The sequence below is a fragment of the Octopus bimaculoides genome, chromosome 25, assembly GCF_001194135.2.
Source record: "Octopus bimaculoides isolate UCB-OBI-ISO-001 chromosome 25, ASM119413v2, whole genome shotgun sequence".
In the NCBI taxonomy this organism is placed as follows: domain Eukaryota; kingdom Metazoa; phylum Mollusca; class Cephalopoda; order Octopoda; family Octopodidae; genus Octopus; species Octopus bimaculoides.
The window spans coordinates 6,584,349-6,590,103 of NC_069005.1; positions in this window are offsets into that span (position 1 = coordinate 6,584,349).

Consider the following 5,755-nt stretch of genomic DNA (forward strand, 5'->3'; position numbering starts at 1 on the left):
GAGTTCTTTTACAGGGCTTCAAAAAACTGGAAGACCACTGCAATAAATGTGTGAATCTGAGAGGGGAATATGTTGAATAAAACCATAATTAACTGATCCTCCTGTATTTTCTTTTACCCAAAGCCAGGAGCTTTTCAGCATCCTCTTGCGTGTATGTATGTATATATATTTATATATATATATGTATATATATATATATTTATGTGTGTTTGTGTGTCTGTGTTTGTCCTCCCCAACATCGCTTGACAACCGATGCTGGTGTGTTTACGTCCCTGTAACTTAGCGGTTTGGCAAAAGAGACCGATAGAATAAGTACTAGGCTTCCAAAGAATAAGTCCTGGGGTCGATTTGCTCGACTAAAGGCGGTGCTCCAGCATGGCCACAGTCAAAAGACTGAAACAAGTAAAAGAGTAAAAGAATTCCCATAAATAAATGGCAATAAAACAACAATAGAATGGAAAGAATATTTTACATAATGTAAAAAGAATGTCGAGATTATTTATGGTAAAAAATATTATTATTATAATATTTATAATATTATAATCGTATTCTGAATCACTTTCCCTCACTCTAGACTCATACACGGCATTACTTGTAGATGCGATCACCCATTCACAAGCCCTCGTAGACAGACGTGTAGATTTCTATATGCAGTTGTGTAGATACATGAGAACCAGTGTTGCCACATGTTGCGACATTGCCACACACACAAAATGGCGGTTTAACCTTTTTATATCTATTAGAAAATAAAACTTGTAAACCTGGAGTCTCTTACAGTGGCTCCTCGTAAAGTGAGGTATTACTGTACATACATACATACATACATACATACATACATACATACATATATACGTACGTACGTACATGCATAAGTATAGTTGGAGTGTTTTTACATAGAAATATTCAGCAACAAGCAGAATCTGTAGTTTCTGCTGTTCTTGGACTGGAGATAGAATCACAGCCTCAGATTCAGGAAGTTGGCACTTGGGCAAAAACACAAGAGTTCCATTGTTGAATCCTGCCAAAACTTGTACAAGTGAGTGCGTGTGCGTGTGTGTGTGTGCGTGTGGTGGGAAAGAACATACGAACTAAGAGGGGGAGGGGGCAGCCAAAGGATCGGAAGAATTCAGGAATTTTGTTTACATTTATATATATATATATATATATATATGTATGCATGTGTGTGTGAGCGTGCGTGTGTTTGAATGTGTGTGTGTGTGTGAGTCTGTGTGTGTGAGTGTTATAGAGAGGTAGTAGTACAATGCAGTACATTAATTATTTTTTTATATGTGTTATGTGTATATGTGTGTGTATATACATATATACATACATATGTTCTTTTATGTCTTTATGTCTATATATATGTATGTTCTTTTATGTCTATATATATATTGTCCCACCCATGCTAGCATGGAACATGGACGTTAAATGATGATATATATGTGTGTGAGTATAGATATGTATGTAAGCATGTATGTATGTACGTATAAAGATATATATATATAGATATAGATATGTATGTATGTATGTACATATATATGTACATATCTATCTATCTGTATATATATATATATATACACACACACACAGAGTGCAATGGGTAAATTGTCGCCATTTTATACTTTTAATTTCATGCATGTGCATTGTTTGTTTTTGATTTTGTCAACTACACAGTATAGCAGGGTCAGTTGGGCACCATCTGTGAGAAAAGCAGCAGCATTCATTCCGCCAGAAATTTGGAAATGACATGCTGTATTGCTTGGCATTCATGCCGGAACCTCCTATACGAACATTTCAGAGTGTTTGGGTGACAATTTGAGGACAGTGCGAATCTGAGAACATGTAATGAGAGTGATAAAGATCAAACATCCATGTGTGTGTCTGTGTGTGTGTGGTGGAGATAGCAGGATTTGAAACCCATCCTTAAAGCCCCCAAACATTCCACACAGCTACCTGACTGTCGGCTTCGTATATCTCTAAGGGAAGAGCTTATGAAACCATTTGATGTGTGCAGCCTCCCTCACAAAGGAGGCTGACTGCATAACATCTTTAGGGACCAGGTTTGTAACCATGATTAACTCACCGACCTTCCTTTGCAAACACATACATACATACATTACATATATATACATACATACAAGCATAAATACATACATAATACATACATACATACACACATACACATACATGCATACATATATACATATATATTTATATATACACACAGACACATACATACATACACACACACATACATACATACATACTCACATACGCACACACACACACACATACATGCTTTACACACTTATATATGTGTGCTTGCATCTATCATATAAATGAGTGTGTGTATGTAAGCATATATACATCACCAAAAGGCTCTCTTAATATGGCATGTAATTGCTTTCATTCTGTTTAAAACTTCATTGCTGTAGCTTCTAATAACTTTCACTTTCATTTTGTGATAGACAGCTATTATACTGAAAAATACCAGCTTCCAAATCCTACTTTCTGACCGAGCGAAAATTATCAAACTTTAACCCTTTAGCATTTAAAACGGCCATATCAAGCCCAAATATGGCTCCTCTTTTAAACTCAAACTGACCAGATCTGGCACATGAGCCAGTCCAGGGGCACTGGCAACGATCTCGCTCGAAAATCTCTGGATAGAACGCCAGTCTCTTAAAGGGTTACTCACTTTTGCCAGCTGAGTGGACTGGAACAACGTGAAATGAAGTGTTTTGCTCAAGAACACAATGCGTTGCCCAGTCCAAGAATTGAAACCACAATCTTATGACCATGAGTCCAACACCCTAACCACTAATCTATGCACCTCCACTATACACACAGACGTATAAGTGTTGTATCTTCTTTATTCCTTATTTCATATCCCTCTCTCTATCTCTGTCTGTCTGTCTATTTCTTTCTCTCTCTCTCTCTCTCTCTGTCTGTCTGTTTCTCTCTCTCTCTCTCTCTCTCTCTCTCTCTCTCTGTCTCTGTCTCTCTCTCTCTCTCTCTCTCTCTCTCTCTCCTTAACGCTCTTCACCCCTTCCTTTCATCTCTCTACATCCGTCCATTGCCCCACTTCCTTCCATTTTCCTGGCTCTAGAATTGGTAAGAGCTTAGAGAGGAGAAAGATTCTGCCTTGTGTGTGTATGTATATATGTATGTATGTATGTATGTATGTATGTATGCATGCATGTATGTATGTATGCATGTAGGTATGTGTGTGTTCGTGTGTGTGTGTGTGTGTGTGTAGCCAGTGGGTAGATGTAGTGATGGTGGCGACTGAAGCCAGGCCCCTTGCAATCTAAAATAGCAAAGGTGTGCTGAGGGGTAGCCATGGGAGGGAAGGCTGCAATAACATGGCAGTGGTTGTTAAAAGCTCATTAATAGAGGTGTGGGTATGGGTGTGGGACTGGATGGGATTCACTTATATAGGTTTATGTATGTACAATACTCCTATCTATCTATTTATCTCTCTATCCATATAATATATATATAGATAGATATATATATATATAGCATATGCGTATTACTCCATTTATCAAATTTTTATATATACTCAAATACCCAAAATAACAGGGAGTTTCTACCTCATAAACAGGAGTTACACCACAGTCATTTTGTGATCTTTGCTACCCTGGTATCTATTAACCAATTTATTTTGTCCGAGTTAATTATTAACTTAGAGAAAATAAATACATATAATAAAATAATATATATATATACACACACACACATGTATACCTTTCTGTCTAGCTATCTTTCTATCTATCCAACCATCTAGCTACATCTATATTATATGTGTGTGTATTTATCTCTCTATATATCTATTTATCTATCTATAAATTAGTGGTGCTCCAGCATGGCCACAGCTCTTGAGCTGAAAGAGAATATACATTTATACATACATGTTTGTCCCTCTCAACTTCGCTTGACAACCGATGCTGGTGTGTTTACGTCCCCTGTAACTTAGCGGTTCGGCAAAAAAGACAGATAAAATAAGTACTGGGCTTACAAAGAATAAGTCCTGGGGTCGATTTGCTCGACTAAAGGCAGTGCCCCAGCATGGCCGCAGTCAAATGACTGAAACAAGTAAAAGAGTAAAGGAATATACATACATACATACATACATACATACATACATATACACATACACACATATATATACATATATATGTACATACATGTGTACATGTGTGTGTGTATGTATGTGTTTGTGTGTGTTTGTCTGTATGCACGTATGCAGAAATACATAATTGCTATTTCCATGCATACTGTGTGTATATATGTTCCTGGATGTGGTCCTCGTGTGGGTGTAAATCTATTTAAGAATGGTGTATGAGTCAGTGTGTGTGTGTCTATCTATATGTGTATACATGTAGGAATGTTTGTCTATCTGTATATGTGTGTGAAGGGGGGGGGGCTGTGACTCATTTCTCCACCCAAGGCTATGAGATGGCACACAGGTGTCACTCATTTCGCGTCATTAGTATGTGAAGACACTTGTCTGCTTTACATGAAATCTGTTTGTGCCAAGGAAGGGTCCCGTACATGGCTGATTTACTTGCTGGAAAGAGCAGCCAAATCTCCCTCAAATCAAACCTTACTGTCTTAAAGAAGGAAACAAGATAAAGCAGTCTGCAATATCCTTACAAAGATGGGATGGGCATGGCTCTTTTACACTTTTACTTGTTTTAGTCATTTGACTGTGGCCATGATGGAGCACCGCCTTTAGTCAAGCAAATCGACCCCAGGACTTATTCTTTGTAAGCCTAGTACTTATTCTATCGATCTCTTTTGCCGAACTGCTAAGTTACAGGGACGTAAACACACCAGTATAGGTTGTCAAGCGATGTTGAGGGGACAAACACAGACACACAAACATATACACACATATACATATATACATATATACAACGGGCTTCTTTCAGTTTCTGTCTACCAAATCCACTCACAAGGCTTTGGTTGGCCCGAGGCTATAGTAGAGGACACTTGCCCAAGATGTCACGCAGTGGGACTGAACCCGGAACCATGTGGTTGATAAGCAAGCTACTTACCACACACCCACTCCTGGAAACTTTAGTCATGGGTCATCACTGTCAAGGCTGACTTTGGGCAAAATATTGGTTTAAAATTTTGACACAAGGCCAGCAATTTTAGGAGAGGAGTAAATCAATAACATCGATCCCAAATGTATGACTGGTACCTATCTGATCCCTTAAAGGATGAAAGACCAAATTAACCTGGGCAGAATTTGAACTCAGAACATAAGAATGGATGAAATCACAGCTTGCCACTTCTACTTTCGGCAGAATAATAACACTCTAATTCCATGAAAGGGGCTAAACTTTGTACTGTGAGCTGTTGAAGATACCCCAAAATGTTAGCGCCGTTGTCCATGACTGTGAGGGGACCTACTGACGGCCGGGTGAACTAGGGCTCGCTTGTAACCCTAGCTATTGCTGGCAAATCAAAAAGCAAACACCTATGGGGGTAACTCAGCTTGCTAAAAATAACAACCTAATCTCATTATGATTTTAAATAAGAAATAAGAAAACAAAATAGTTGGTGCAGTCTTCCAGTACTCTATATAATGTTGGGATTGTCATGGCTGGACTGTCTTCTATCATAAGTATGGGTTGGAAGATTTAATAGAATCCAAAGAACACATCATGCTTTAGTGTTATATACGTGTGCATGTATGTATATATATATAATATATATATATATATATATATATATATATATA